Below are 17491 nucleotides of genomic sequence, written 5' to 3' on the forward strand. Positions count from 1 at the left end.
AATTACACTTGAAAGACATATAAATAAACACTGAAAAATAGTTAAACTAAAGTTTCAGTGTTCTGAGATTATTAGTATTATCACAGATGCCGCTCTCGGCCTTAATTCACACCAAAATTACCTTAAATTTGGTTTAATTTAGGTCGTACCATAATTTCAAATTCAAACACTGAAACTTGACATTTGCCAAAAGTTGGTAACACTGAGTTTCGTGACAGTTGAGAATCGTAACGGCTCACACCATATTTCTTCATCCTGGGAGCAGGCAGCTGCTATCAACAAGTGTCTGGTAAACAAACACCCGGCGTTGTGATTCGAGGTGTCTATTACCTCGCTGAAGGTCTCGGGAACAAAGAAGAAAACTCGTTCTGCCGCTGGTTACAAGGTAGGAGTTGATTCTGCAGGGAATTACAAGGCTGCTATCAACAAGTGTTGTGTGGCGGGTACTAAGCAATACCGCTCAATGTGCAGATACACGCCGTCACTGGACGCTGTTGACCGGGACGCCGTCCAAGCCAATGACAACCACTGATGTCACCACATTGACATCGTGATCCAGGCTAGCGAGGACTGAGGCAGCCATTCCAGACAACCCATGCCTGGATATACCTCTCGGCCGCTCCACCCCAGGCCTGCGGTGGGACGTCATGCCCAAAGCCTGACAGATGTGGTGGACGCTGTCACTGCTGATGCTACTACCTCATGCAGTAGACGAGGATCAAGAAGAATTCATCTCGGTCCGTAGTTCGTCCGCGCACTCGTGTACACTATAAACACTCATTAAACTGTTATATATTAGCCTCTAAATGCACCCGCGCTTTTTAACTTTAAGCGTCCAAGTGAACTACCTCGTACAGTTTATTCTCCATTCGCTGCAGACACCGGAACGTAAAAATTCTTCTTTACTTGCTACCCTAACTAACCTTAAATAATGGGTAAGCAACCTTGGTTTAAAATAGGCCTACTTATTAAAAATTTAAAATCTTAAATTAAACACACATAATTTGACACAACTCATATTAACCAAAAATATTAAATAAAATAAGCATACAACTACATAATATAGTGGAAATCAGATGTGGACTATTGTTGAGACTGGGTATTTTTTTCCATGTTCATGATAAAATGCTGTGTACATAAATGTGATAATTTTTACTTGTCTACAACAATAGATAACTATTTACACAAATGCCATTTAGTTATTTTGGTTGAAAATAATTATTTTTAACCTAGCCAAAGAAAGCTTTGTTTTATTACAATTGGTATCATACCATCAATTGAAATAGTTGTTTGTTAAACTTCATTATTAAACATTATTATGTTAGTACATTAATTTTATGGCAGAAATAATAACATTTCCTGGAATTCTGCCTATAACAATAAACATTTGTTTCATTATGATATATATATTATATTTACAATCAACTTGTTCTTAGAAACATTAACTAAACTTCAGTGCAGGAACACATAATTAAACTTCAAACACAATAACATTGATATGCACATATTAAATAAATATTTACAGTGATTACTAGAACTTCATAAATGACTTGCTGGTATATAGGAATAGCACATTCCTGGCCATTAACATTGATATGCACATATTCTAATATTTTACAGTTATTTCTGATTATATTTAGTAATCATAATTGTTTCATTTGGTCTCCCATAAAACAACATTAAATCACATTTTCACATCACTAGCTTTTTAGCATTGTTATTAATTACCTCACAGATATTTAATAATATTTTGTCAATTAACAAATAATAACATTCTACACTCATCACTGAAGAATCTTTTCACATCAAGAAATAGACAGTGAATTACCAAACTGAGTGCTATCTGTATGATGTAAACAAGTGAAATTCAATGATTAATGTGCATTTTTCTTTCTTGTCAAAATTAATCTAAAGAGAAGTGCAGGTGGATTCTCTAGCCAGCTATATAGCTAATTCTTTCTTCAAGTGTGATATCTAGGAAGTTGTGGATGAAGTAAATATCCACTAGATAGGGTAATCCTGTGGGATTACAATCCTAGTCAGCATTATTTACTACTGATAGAAAAGTGTTAGAAATGAGGAATGCCTAGGAAATAGGTAGGTAAAAAGGCTGTAGCCTGGATCATAACAAGGTAAGCCATTATTTTCAATTTCTACAGTGCTTTCTTGTTTGTTTACACACAGTGTGTCAGGGTGTCTGTGTTTACAACAGAACATTGCCTAGGTATACATTAGCACCAATATACAGCCTGTACTGACAGTGTACATTAAAATTACTTAATTCGTGTGTGTGAACCGAACTATTAGGTGCTGCCAATAAACATGTACATACAGTACACCAGGTTCACAGTACATCCTCTAGGTCTCTGCCTAAGGACAAGAGCATTTACTCTCGTACTGAACCACATAAATGCTAGGAAGACTACGCTTCACCTAGCCGAAATCAACTAAGTTCACAAAATTAAAAAAAAATAACTCAGCTGACTAACACCATAACCTTCCGGTATAAATTCACAGTTACACATAAATCTTATTAATAATTCTAGGCACAATAACAGTACAGTATACATACAGCTAACTATTTTGTATACTCTGATCTTATATATTTTGCACCACTGGTGTGTGGTAGGCCCTTAAATGATTAATGTTGTAGTTTCCCACATTGATACCTGTTGACACTTCCTTTAAGGTGTAACAGTTCTCCCAATGTACCTGGAGAATCTCGTAGGGTCCACTGTAGAGTAGGAATAACTTCTTCGTTACATTCGCCCACTTGTTGCTTGTTGGCGCAGTCCTTAACAGCACAAGGTCACCGACCTTAAAACGGTGTAGCTTGCGCCTGGTTTTCCGCTTCTGTCTATTCCTGGCTTCTAGGTGTAGCTTTGCTCTAATTAAATCCTCAATTTCTTCCCTGCTAGGAAGTTTATCCTGATCCGGATTCTCGTCGCAGATGGGTAAATATTGGTTGGGTATCGCCTCCGACCGAACCAGGCATATGGCTTCATGAGGGGTGTATGCCGGTCTGCCGCTCCACAGGATTAACTGTTGGTAATCATTTACCCCCATGTCTGGTCCCTGGACTAATGATCGGGGCGTACCACCATCAATCCTTGCTAGTTTAACGCCATCACATTGGCTGTGCTAGTCAAGGTGGCGTTTGATGATGAGCTGGCCTGCTGCTGTTGCAGCAGCTGCTGCATCTGGCTGCTGTTGGGAGGGATTGGCGATTGCCGCTCAAAGTATCCTTGTTGGTACTTTGACGTGGACGAGGGGAAGTTGTGAGTGGGGAAACTCGTCGTGGTGTTCGCTGACTGTACGGTTTCAGCTCCACTGGGAGGGAACACTAGCTGTTGCTGCTGCTCCGGTGAGCTTGGCAATCGGTCGTGGTACCCTTGACGTGGTGATCTTGGTCGCTCTGGGTACTCGTACCTGGGAAGCCGCTGTTCTTCGTGTTGCGACCTCTTGTTACGGGGTTGTTCATGGTGGCTCGGCTCGTACTCGTCACCACCGGGATGACTCCATTTCCCGCTCCAGAAGTTCGAGTTATGTATTCGATTCTGCCGGTTCTTCCATTTACCGGTGTGGTGAAACTTCCATTTGGCGGTGTTGACTCGTATTTTGGGCTGTTCCCCGCCGCGCTGCCACTGTTGGTAAAGCGGAGGTGATTTTTGAGCTTGTGCCTTTTCTGGTTCAGTGGTATTAATCCGCCCCTGCTGCTCTAGCCTGGCGAATGCCAGTAACTGTTCTCTAAACTCGGTAATATTCGAAAAATTCCTACCAGTTAGCTGTAACTGGTACTTGTAGGGTAGTTGTCCAAGAAACATGGAAATAAATTCCTCGTCATTCATAGGTAGGTCTAAATATCTGGTACGTTCGAACATGCTCGAGAGATAGGCTTCCAGAGACTTATGTTTTTTATAGTCAAATTTTTCCCCATGCAGCCTGGCTCTTAAGTGGCTCTGTATTCGCACACTCCAGAACTTCTGCTTGAATTGAGTTTGGAAATCTGCGTATGTGTGGGTCGAAGTTTGTATTACTTCCCACCAGTAATACGCATGTTCGCGGAGGGCAGTATTCAGGCATTTTAATTTCTCCTCGTCATTCAGCTTAAACATGGCTGAATACTCCTCAAATTTTTTTAAAAACCGCATGGGGTTTTCATTTTCCCCACCTGCGAAACGAGGCATGGCCTCTGACCACTGTCTGGCCGGGTGGTGCATAATGGCCACTTGGTCAAGTGCAGGAGAAAGGCTAGAATGTGCTGCATGTGGTGTAGTAACTGGTGAAGCAGTCTCTGGCACGTTACTAGGGATAGCTATGGGCGTAACTGCGGTAGTGATGGGTCTATTATCCATCAGGTTGTCCAACCTGAGGGTAAGCATGCGATTTTCCAGATTACCTACTCGCTGTTCTAGTTGGTGTCCTAGTTCGTCCGTTTTGTGTGAAATTTGTGCCATTTGTTCGTGCACCTGTTGACTAGTGTTGTCCAAACTGCAGAGGTTTTGTGCAGCCTGTTGGGCCACTTGTTCTAAGCGTTCTGACACACTGCCTAACTCCTCCTGTATCTTCTGTGTGGTGTCTTGGCATTGACTCTGAAGCTGGGCTAATTTCTGATCAGGGTTCAACTCTATTATCGTTATCCGGTTGGTTACAACTGATACTGACTCCCTAACTTCCTGCAGCTCTAACTTGAGATTACTCTCAAAGCTGAGGATACTTTGCTGTATGCCAGTCAGTTGTGCAGTATAAGACTCTAGCCTGGCACTGGTTTCAGCAGCGTTGACATCTAACCTGGTAGTGTTAGAGTCTAATTTGGCATTCATTTCAGCAGCGTTGGCATCTAACCTGGCATTTATTTCAGCAGCGTTGGCATCTAACCTGTCCATGAGTCCCTGGAGCAAGTTATTTAAGTCAATATTGCCACTAGGAGTAGGAACTAAAACTGAGATAGTTTCCAAGTGTTCCTTGGGCTGATCAGATTCGTCTCTGTCCTCGGACATGCTGCTGTCCCTAGATCCGGTATTGCCTCGGTTATGACACCTCCCTCTGGTATTCATGATTATACTCAGCAAAAATTACTTGACAAAATATCGGGCCCCACGTACGGTCGACAGTCTGTAATTTTATACTAATATAATAGGGTAAACTCTTATGTGTTTCGAAGCAAAATGAAACCCCTTGAGTTGTCACTCTATAATTGTATTTACTTATATGATAGGAATTATAGTTACTATATTAAGTTTATATGGGCACCACACTTTAACATTACTATATTAATCATAAATGTTTACTATACTATAAGTAATTTTCCATTGCGGCTTATGCCCAAGGTTACCTATTTCGACACTGAGAAACTAGGTTGCTTATCCATGACTCATTAGAAATCAAATAAAATATAATTTATCTATAAAGTTACGTTGGGCACAACCAAAATCAAAAGTTCATTTGTGATAAATAATAATATTTAAAGTGAATAAAAAAATTAACTAACTCAGTTACTTCGGAGTACACAAGAGTCTTTAAATCGGGACCACTAGGCGAAATTCAAAATAATTATGTTGTGCCATAATGAAAACCAGAGAAATAAAATACTATGCCGAAACAGTTAATAGGAGGGGCTCACCGAACACAAAACTTCAGTACTGAATACATTAGACTTTTGGTACCTTATATTTCAGCGGATAAAAGTAGCCCCGGTAATTAAATATTACCATAGCATTCGCCCTGGCTCAGGGGCACAACAGTTCACTTATTCAGTGAACTATCAGCTGATAATATAGCTGATACCAGCCACTAAAACTTCCTTCTTCATTTTATTCTCTCAAACTTATATCGTTAACAATCCACACTCCTTTCCATTTTTTAAAAGATCCGCCGATCCATAGACAAAATCACCTTCTCTTAGTCACATATCTTTGCACAACATTAAACATAGAGAAATAAATAAACCCTAAAGATAATTACACTTGAAAGACATATAAATAAACACTGAAAAATAGTTAAACTAAAGTTTCAGTGTTCTGAGATAATTAGTATTATCACAGATTCCCTCATTAATTGAATTTATAAAGATGATAAAATAGTACGTATAATCATTTGTTTGTGGTACTTTTATTTCACTTACACCCATTTTTAATTTTTTTATGTGAATTGTAATGCAATTTAATGCACTGTGTTGTATAATGCTCCTGAAGGAGCACCTTACAACAGAAAAGTATAGGTAGTAAATATTTTTTAATTTTTATATAAACTTTTTTTAGATCTAGCCATGTTAGTAAAATACTAATTTATCACTGCAAAATAATATTCACTGCACGTATGCAAACACAAATAATATGTGTGTACATGATTTATGTTTAGTTATTTCTTTAACATACAATTTTCCCCCCGATAAAAACGAGTTTCTTGTGTTATAGCTTACTAAAATTTTTATGAATGTATGACTAAGTTTGTGCACAGATTTACACTGATCAACCATATAGATAACAGTGGTTGGCATTTTATAATTTCCACTTTGCATACATTTGGTTGAATTTATATAAAAGTGGATTTTTTGAGGTACTTGAAATAATTTGGCGAATAAAATATTTATTTTATATTTTTATTAAAATATTTTTATTAACATTTTTATTAAAATAGAATAATTATTACACCACCTGGAATCAAACACCAATGAATTACTGATTTACGTGGCTGTTTTAAATAATTGTGTAATATTTCAAGGAATTATTTTTTGCTTTCTGTTCTTTATACAAAATACATTTGTTTTAAAAATATTTGCGCATCTTTTTGACGAGCATAACCTCCCGCCTTGTCAATGAGCTGGCCCTCCACACAGCAACGGAAACAAAATACAAAAGAATGAGAGAGAGACAGAATACACGCGCGACCTTGAGACAAGCGATGCTATAGCGCTCTAACGTGGGAGACTAACTACGAGTGCCGTCTTTTCGAAAGCAGAGCTGTCTGGCGGGGAAGCTTCCAACTACCTCAGTTTGGCTTCCAAAACTAACAGAATAAATCGTATCCTCTTGCGACTTCTATACATTATATATATTCAATGGTAATATTCTTGAGTTCAGGAGAAAGACATAAAAAAATGAAAATAGAAGTAAAGTTAAACTTTTATTCTTTTTGTGCAATATCATTTAGTCCAAGAGAAGGCCACTATTGTCGCAATTCAGCATTCTCTGGTTTCAGAGATCTTCTTCTGTACATAGTGAACAACTTGAAACTACAGAATACTTCAAAAAAGATCTTACCGAGTCCACATTAGTTGCAGGTATTCCTATTAACTTTAAAGCAGCAGCTGTGAATACAGGCTAATCTGCATCTTGCAAATGAAAGATAGGTTCCCAACGTTCTGACATTCTTTATTCTCCACACTAAAGTTTCCTACATTTTTAGGCTTCATTATAGCGCCGATTCCCAGAAATAGTTGACGAGATGGATCATTGTTTACCAGATCAATCAGTTTTACAAGACTAAGTTAAACTGTTTTTTTTTTTTTTAATTTTTTTAACTGCTCTTTAAGGGCTGCAGAGTTATGAGTTTTAATTTAAGTCAAAATGTCAACATTTTCAGGAAATATATTTTAAGTCTGATTCACACAATGGAAGGTTTTGTACAGGCTCCGCTAGAAGCTTCCAACAAAACTGTTAGCAAAATCTCCATGGCAGCAGGAATGGATTGTTTCTATGGAATAATCTATTACAATATAAATCACACATAGTATTTACAATAAACAAGTGAAGATCATTTGTTGTGGAAATAAGTAGGTACTTTTGTTTACATAAATTTACAGAAATTTTTACGAAAAAAGTTCAGATGCATATATTTAGGTATTTATAAACACACAAATAATTTATAAGACATTTTATTTAGCCTACAGTTTCTACTTGTTACGCTCAATCTTCTATTTACGTTTTCATGTTCTATATGTAAAAATAAATTTTGTGTAGTATTTGTTTGTTCAAAAAGTCTGTTTAAATTAATACTACATTGATTTTTATAATCACTATAGTACATAAAAAAAGATAACTTTTAATGAAACAAATCTTCAGCATATATTGGCAAAGAAAATAAATTTCTACAGTAGCGGCTGCTGGGACTACAGAAATTTTTGTTTATTAAATAATACTGGTGTGGGTTTTACTTGTGTGTGTTATTTTCAAGTTTAAAGACTGTCTACCTTCCTGGCAGGAACACAAGAACGAACGAAGGTGGAAAAGGATAAGCTTTATTTTCACATTCCATAATTGTAAATGGACCGAAATGGCTGTATATGTAGAGTCATTTCAATAGCATTTCAATCCCTGAATAGATATAATTTATTATGAAAAAATGTGCATATTCAACCTACAACTAGTTCTGATGCAATGAAAACCCTAAAACATGTTTTGAATACTTTTTAAGAAAAACAAATTGGATTATGCAGAAACAACATAATACTTGTAAAATAGTACTTATAAAATCACCAAACATAATTTTGAATATGTGTCAAAATTCTGAACAATGAAAATTTTTGCAATTTTTATTTTAAAAATTTTAAGTTATGAGGTATACAAAAAATTACCAATTCTCATGAACACACCTATTTTATGGGTTAGAATGACATTTATGTTGCAATTTAATTTAAATGCAGTAAACTACATTATTCCTTAAGCCGTCACATATAAAATTAAATAAACTATGTTTTTATTTTATGTCTAGTATATGCCTACCTACAACACATTGCGTAATTGTAATCTAAATAAAGGCCTAATCTCAATATTCCACTATATACAACAAAACTTCCAGCCAGTTGATTATTTAAATTTACTTCGAATACCCTAATTTACATTCAAAAAATGATTGAAAAAGGGTGAGCATTTACATAAAAAGAGTTTCAACAACATGACGAGAGTCATCATGAGATCATATTGATTGCATGAAGATTTCGTATAATGTTGTAACTGCTTCCAATATGAATAGACACATGTTCACAGTTTTTAAAAACAATCATCAAAACATCTAAATCCCTCCAAAATAAATTACAGTTTTTAATACTAGGGGCACACTACCACTTCATTCTGATTGGATAAAATTTCCATCTTGTAAGAAACCTTCTACAGATAATCTAACATGGCCGATTACAAAAAACTTCCACAAAAACGGCCAACACACTGCTAATTCTTCCACAGAAGCATCCATACTAGCTGCCATGGAAGACCTATCAAGAAAACTTCCATCATCTAGTGCAAATCAATGTTATTCGGAGCCACCAGGAACCTTACAACAACTATATTAGCAGGCCTGTGTGAATATTAGTTTCTTTAGTTCGAATAAAATACGAATATCAAATTATTTGCGAATATGAATATCAAATTCTAATAGCAAGAATGAGAATTAGAAAAATAATATAAAAAAAAGGTTGGTTGGATAAAGTCAGCTACAATAATTATATTATAAACCTTGAATATGTTTAGAGATAAGTTTTTTTTATTATTAATTCAAAAACACATGTACATTGAAGTTTTTAAGTGTTGTAAATTAATGTTTTAACATTGCAGCATTTTTAGCACTGATATGTTGAAAAACCCCTAACTTCATAAATATTATTTTATTTTAAATGTTTTATTTTGATTTAATTTGGTTTTGTCTGGTACATATTTGAAGGTTTTAGTATATACCCTTTATAGCTATGCTTACACCAAAGACATGTTTTTATAGTGATTTCACTTTTCCATAGTTTATCAGGTGTCAGAAAAATCATATTTCCTCCTAGCTGTATTATTCTTTGATAAGCCGACTAAGTTGGAATAACATTCCAGACAAGAATGAGTAGGAAGTTGATGGCAGACATTACAGCGTGGAAGAAGTCTCCAGTATTATCAAATGAAAGTGTTCTTTATGTTATTATACAATTACCTAAACACCCGTTGACTCACATGTGGATATACCGTATTTACTCGCATATAGGTCGCCATCGCATATAGGTCGCCATCGCATATAGGTCGCCATTGCATATAGGTCGCCATTACATATAGGTCGCACCCATAATTTGAGGTCTTGAATTTGGTATTTAAGATTCCCCCTATATAGATCGCACATGTAATTTAATGACGCGAACGGCCGGCGCGCCGTACACGAAAGAGTTAACGGGTACTGTGAAACTCCGCTACTACGAGAGCTGATAATGTGTGATAAATTGTTGTAACATCAAGTACTCGTAATAACCGAATATAGAAAATTGAAGTCAAGTTAGTTTTTGGAGTAGATAATCACAGCGACAGACCGACAGGATGCGCTCCCGCCCTTGCCGTCAGCGATGTTTATTTTGACAGCTCAAGCAATTATCTTTTCCAAGACCCTTCACAGCGTAAAAAAAAAAAAAAAAAAAAATTATTAACGGCGAAGGACAGTCGTATAAGCCCATAAAAATATTTATTTTACCGAGAATGGACTATACAACCTGGCTTTTGCCGCACGCAGTGTGGGAGGGGAGGAGGATGCTGACAGTTTCTCACGCAGAAGGTTGAAATAAAGGAGGGAATGTGTTGAAATGTTAGTTTGAAAGGAGGGGGGGGGGGGAGGGGGGTGTTTTTAAATGGCTTGTGGCTCTTGAAGAATTATCAGGGGATGGGAGAGGTAAGCATCACGTCACGTATGACGCCTGGCCAGACGAGTTTCTTAGGCTCTCGCAGAAGCTACCACAGCGGCTTGTCGTGCTGCGGGCGGGTAAGATAACATGACAGCTGAGACGGCTTTTCGTGCGATAGTGGACGTGCCGAGCTCGGCTAGACACTGCTGCGTGGACAGTCTAGAGGGGTGGTATCTATTTTTAGCCGTCTTTTGTATGCCTGCCTGCCTACAGTACAGCTCTCGCCAAGATAAACGTGAACAAATAGCACCCAACAAAGTGTAACAGACTTGTTTTTCAGCAGATTTTACTCAAATTTTCGACTTTCTCTGCTCAAATTTTTCACTGTTTTTCAAAAAACGGTCGTATAAACGGAATGGACGCGTCAGAGGGGGGTCGCATCGGCGGGATTCTACTGAATTGCAAAAAAAATTCCCCAAAAATTTAAAAAAATATTTCTTCACATATAGGTTGCACTTCATTTTCCCCCCATCAAATCTGGTAAAATTGCCACGACCTATATGCGAGTAAATATGGTAAGTAATATTATTTTTAAACATACTAAATATTACATTTATGCTATATGATGGTATTGATGGTTCACTTCAATCTTTACTGAGTACAGTAAAATTTTCTCTGTCCTGTGGGGATCATACTGCAGGGCAAAAGCCATTTTGATAATTCAGGTATTTCCATTAATATTCTCTACTCTGTTTGCCACAGCGATCACAATATCGAAAAGGTTTGTTAAAATATTTAAATTATGAAATAATTTAATCTTTCATTTCAGTTTCTATTCGCCTTATTTACAGAACCTGCCACTCCACATGTTAATAAAAAAAAAATTGTAATGAACTGCAAAATACAGTGAAATCAATGCCGTCAATTTCACACACATATGCACAAAGAAAAACCTTTATTAAAATACTGTATTTGCAAATAAATGGTTAAATGAGTTCATATTTACTTATTGAAACCCTAGTTATTCACAATTTTTTTGTTGATAATGCAGTCAGGTAAATAATATTTTGGTTCAGCAAAATTATAATCATAATTACTGCCAGTTTCATCATAGATACTTAGAGCAAGTAAGCTGCTACTGTGTCACATGTAAGATTGATTGTGACTATCGATTTATATCTGTTGAAACTATGACTTTTACTTTTTCGTAATGACCATCGGTATGGAGTGTCCCATGTTTTGTGGTGTTGTCGTCCATGGTTCTTGACTTCTCCCTCCCCCTCTCTACCTTCTTCTCGTGCATGTGACCACGATATTTGGTGTGATGAAATGAATGCAAATAATATTTTGTTTTCAATTTTGAAATGGAAAATACCCTCTATTATCGCATAATCGTTGCATGCGCATAATCGTCGCACCTATATTTTAGGGCGTCAAAATTTGGATAAAAAAACCTCTCCCGTAATTGTCGCATGATGTTTTTGGTACTACTATTAGATTCAGAGCTATTTGTATAGGTTTTTTTTTTTCCGTATAAAACAATGTATTTTAAAGTAGAAATCTAATATTTATATTTATACTTGTTTAATTAATGGAAATATGAAGCTGTCACATGTGCAAATTTTCTTTTAAAGACTTTTCAAACGTTATAACCTTTATCTGATTGTCTGCGTCACTGCGATGTACCGCTTATAAAAATGTAGCCAGCGCTAGTTGGTATCATTCATGTTTGGTTATGTTGCTTCCTGTATAGACATCTTGCCAATTGCATGCAACGCACACTCTCTGTCAATAGCCCAGTAAATGAAGGCCAAAAATCGCCTGTTGTCGCAACTAATTCCGGGAAAGCTGAATTTTTGTCAGATGTTAGACCCTTATAAGACACGTATTTCCTCAAAACTCCCTGCCTCTCCCCCTTGTGCTTTCCCCCCCACCCCTCTCGGAAGTTCTAAAATGTTGACCTTCACAGAATCGCTTGTGAATACGTAAATAATTGTGTAAAGTAGTAAATATATAGCGTATTTTGTTCTCAAAAATCTGGTTTTTAATTATGTTTTTGACAATATTTTCTTTAATGTTGACAGTTAAGGCATTATAAAATCACAAACATAAAAAAAACGGGGTTTTAATGTCAAAATGCGCAGTTCTCGTTCTGGATGTTTTTAAATATTGGAAATACACAAAAAATCATCAAGTAAATTTTGTAGCACACACTTTCAGCTTTAAAATGATGTATAGTTTATATCGGGGAATTCAGTAGTTACTGCTGGGGAGGGGAGGAAGTGAGCGCATGCGTATGGCTAAAACGCTCCGACCTGCTACATTTATCTACCCGGCTTCCCTACAATCTACTCTTATCATGAGATTGTTATTTTTAATATTGCTCTGTTACATGCAGGATTTAAAACTTTAAAATTTAAATAGGAACCTAAATCTAATAGTAGGCTAATTATTAATATATTGATGTATTCATTCGCAATACAAAATGGAATCAAAAATAATTGTTCGGTGGTGTTTATTTTTACATATTACGGGTGGAAGGAACGAGAGCTCTCCGATGAAACACTTTGGCCTGCGTCATAGTCTCGACTTGATTCATGTTGACGAATATCTGGGAGTTCCTACTTGGTTTCGAACCGAATCGCCTTTGACAAAGGCAAGAACTGGATCACTGCAACTCCGTTTCGAAATTATTTAGATAATGGTAAATTTGCCATAAAACGTATGAGGTTCAAGTGGCTTTTAGGGTTAATATGTTTGAGCCTTGGCAGCAAGAACAGGCACACCACGTATGCATATTCTTATTGTGTCTCGTTTATTAAGTCTTCGCGATGACGGAGCAGGAGTGGGCTACACGTTCTTGTCTTATCTCGGCAATAGCGTGAAGAGTGGTTTAGTGGTTAGGGTCAAGGCGGGCGGGCTGCAGGGCAGCTATGAAAAAAATGAAGGGACAGTCTTTCGGAGAACTGAAATTACATAGGAAGGATATGGTACTGCCTCAATCTAGTCACAAATCTGTGGCTGTTCGATCAAAGCGAGTGACTGTGAATCCTCAACAGTTATTCAATCGAATACTCTGTGTGATGGTCCGACTAGATTAAATGATTACCTTTCGTACGAACTGGCTTCTCGACCACCATCCTTATTCGATGATATTTCTTTACGTAAAGGAGCGAAATCATCATTCCTGAAGGTATTTTCTGAGGGCATTACTGATGAAATTAAACCGCAGCAAGATACAGGTACTGGTATAGTTATTGATGGAGGCTTTCTCCTCCATAGTGTAACATGGCCTATTGAAGAGACTTTTGGAGAAATCATTGAAAATTACTGCACATATATTGTCACAAAATATGTAATGAACTCAACTGTTGTTTTTGATGGGTACCCTTCAGAGCCAACAACTAAGGGAGAAGAACAGTCAAGAAGATCTGGTAAAAACTCATCCTGTAACATAGAATTTGAGACAAATACAAAATGTATCAGGAAAAAGGAAGCTTTGCTATCTAATACGAATAACAAAAAAAATTATGAAACGGTCTGAAGCATTAAATAGAAGGGGAATAAGTTCATTCATAGCCGAGGGAGATGCTGACTTAGACATCATAAAAACAGGAATTGAACATCTCAATAAATTCAATGTAGTCATAGTTGTGGGATAAGACACAGATCTTCTGGTACTGTAGCACTTGCGCCTGAAAATAACTCTGTATTCTTTCGAAAATAAATCTGTGGCAAAAATCCTTCCGTTGTTTATTATGACATACAAACACTAGTAAATGTGCACACGAGCATCAGAAAACTTCTTTTATTTGCATATGCAATTACAGGCTGTGACACCACCTCGTCATTTTTGGAAAAATATGTATCTCGCGATGAATTACTTGAAAAGGGAGACATTCATACTTGAAATGTACAGGCTTAGGATATATTCTAATCAGAATGAAGCTCGCTACTACAAATTTACATCCATGACAAGAAAATCTGCTTTAAAATCTAACTTTGGTTTATCAAAATTGCCCCCCACATCAGAAGCAGCTCACCAACATCTATTACGAGTTTACCTCCAGGTGCAATATAGGATGGGTAATAAACTTCCACCTACATATTGGGGTTGGAGGCATGAATATGTAAAGGAAAATTGCAGGAAAAATAAAGTTTTAAAACCTGTTCCCAGTACCAAAGCCTTTGCCCCTGATGACCTTCTTTGTCATGTTTCCTGCAGTTGTAATACTTCATGCGGTACAATTGCAAATGCAGAAAATCCGGTCTAAGCTGTTCTGCTATGTGTGAAAACTGGAATGGATTATCATGCCTTAACTCTCCAAATTTCGACGAAGAAATTGAACTTCCTTCAGATGACTAGTGTCATAGTAAAGTTTGTAAATGCCAATGACTGATGCAGATGAAGGTCAACATGTATTGATTAAGGACAATTTGTTAAAAATTAAGGATACATTACTTTTATAGTAGAGGTGGGTGGGCGGTCCGTGATGCTGTCATCTAAACTACAATTTAATATTTAAAACATTTTTAACTTGTTTAAAGTTATTCAATATCATGACAGCTACCGGTTTTAGCCAGTCCAGGACACGGCGGGTCCATAGGTGGTTGATAATGGAAGGCCCTTAATTGGGTTGGGGTATCTTTCTCCCCGAACCAAATCTGGCTATGTGTATTTAAGTAAAGAATTTCTGTAAATATTAAATAATAAATATTATATAAATATTATTGTTAACATAAAGTGCAAAAAAAAATTTTTATGTTAGTTTTTTATGAATTATTTTATATAAAAATGAATACTGTTTAAAACTAGATATATTATTCCTCAAATAATTATGAAGGCTACGCGAACGGACTGCGAATACAAAAGGATGCACATAGTAGGTCGGTGCACGCTTGCCATACGCATGCGCTCACTTCCCCCCCTCCCCAGCAGTAACTAATGAATTCCCCGATATAAACTATACATAATTTAAAGCTGAAAGTGTGTGCTACAAAATTTACTTGAAGATTTTTTGTGTATTTCCAATATTTAAAAACATCCAGAACGAGAACTGCGCATTTTGACATTAAAACTCAGTTTTTTTATGTTTGTGATTTTATAACGCCTTAACTATCAACATTAAAGAAAATATTGTCAGAAACAAAATTAAAACCAGATTTTTGAGAACAATATACGCTATATATTTACTACTTTACACAATTATTTACGTATTCACAAGCGATTCTGTGAAGGTCAACATTTTAGAACTTCCGAGAGGGGTGGGGGGGAAAGCACAAGGGGGAGAGGCGGGGACTTTTGAGGAAATACGTGTCTTATAAGGGTCTAACATCTGACAAAAATTCAGCTTTCCCGGAATTAGTTGCGACAAAAAAACTTTATTTACTGGGCTACAAGTGCTGAGTTAACTACATCCGATGGCCCGCACTCTTTCGTGGTAAGTTTGTATTATGACGATAGTTATGCGTTCGTTCAGGCTCGCATTCGGGTCACAGATTTTGTTTTCCTATTTAAAGTTAAAGAAAGTTTTTTGTTGCACGACTTATTAATTTCAATTGTTTGTCATGCTGTTTTATACTTCACTTTTTAAATAAATGTACTTTCAATGAATGGGTTTTGTTTTTATGAATAACTTTTACCTAACAAATTTTTTTTTCTCTCTTGCATAAACATCGCACTCCTACTTTTCAAACTTGATTTTAGTATAAAATGTGTGACGATTATGCAATAAAAGACGGTATGCCATATTTTGAATTGTTCAAGATATTTCTGTTATCTTATAGCGTGTCTGAATTGAAAAAAAAAAATATAAATTCTATTGCATGTTTAAAACATTGCTTACTATTCATATTTTAATTTACAAAGTCACAATAAAACATCAAAAAAGGATATTTATATCGCACTATTGACTTCAATTCAACATTGAATGTTGGTGTAAGACAAACTCACGAGGTATACAATGTCAAATATTTGCAAGGAAACAAATATTCGTTATTTCGAAGTGTTAGTATTGGAGACTGAATCGAATACAAATAGTTTATTATTTGTATTTGAAATTTTAATTTTAGTACAGGCCTAATATTAAGATGTTCTAATGAGCAGGAGCAGGGCTAGATTTTAAGGAATATTTAAACCTGCCCAACGGACAGGTGTAATTGAAAATTTGCCTGTCCGCTGTTTTACCCAAATAAAAAAATTTTCAGTCGCTGAAAAAGTGAGAAAAAAGGATTTTTGCTATATTTTGCACCTATTTTTATCACACACTTAACATCCTTATTTAATCATCATTTTCAGACAAGTCACGACGTTAGGTTTTCCTTGCGATAACTTGAGCAGCCCGTAACAAAAACTGATCCAGATGATTTTGAATGCGTTTCGCAGACTTTGCAAAACATTTGTTTTGTTTCTGTGTCGTAACAAAGCCAAATAAACTCGGAACACCAAGACGTTAAAAAGGTACGGGACCGGGCGATTTTGTCATATTTAACATTATATTCTGACTTGTACTCGCCCGTTTTTCTTTTCTTTTCTGGTGGTTTTGAAGCACCAGTAATGAATTTCCACATTGTGTAACGCAGTTAATTAAATACTTAAACAATCGCAGTGACAAGATAAACTGTAAAAGATTACCATGTCCTCTGTAAACAAGTAATGTTTATTTTTTGATGCAACAGTTGACAGGCGAATTTTCAAGCAGTCGCAGTCACTGCGGCCACTGTCAGCTGCATCTGGAGTACGCCGTAAAATGTTAACCACGCGAAAACGCTTTTCTGTTAACAAACTATGTTAAAGTAGAGCAAGGAATTAGTAAATTCACGATTTATAAAGACAATAAATTTAAAAAATTATATTTTGAAAGTATACAACGGTAAATAACGTAATTGTTGGCTGCACTGCGACGAAAT

General features: G+C 36.3%; 1 protein-coding gene across 2 annotated transcripts in view; it reads right to left on the reverse strand.

Moving 5' to 3' along the window:
* The window catches only part of LOC134542984 (serine/threonine-protein kinase SMG1), a 322401-nt gene that overhangs the window by 19722 nt on the left and 285188 nt on the right, over positions 1–17491 (reverse strand). The gene's annotated exons all lie outside the window — the stretch shown is intronic.

This window comes from Bacillus rossius, chromosome 1, assembly GCF_032445375.1.
Source record: "Bacillus rossius redtenbacheri isolate Brsri chromosome 1, Brsri_v3, whole genome shotgun sequence".
NCBI lineage: Eukaryota > Metazoa > Arthropoda > Insecta > Phasmatodea > Bacillidae > Bacillus > Bacillus rossius.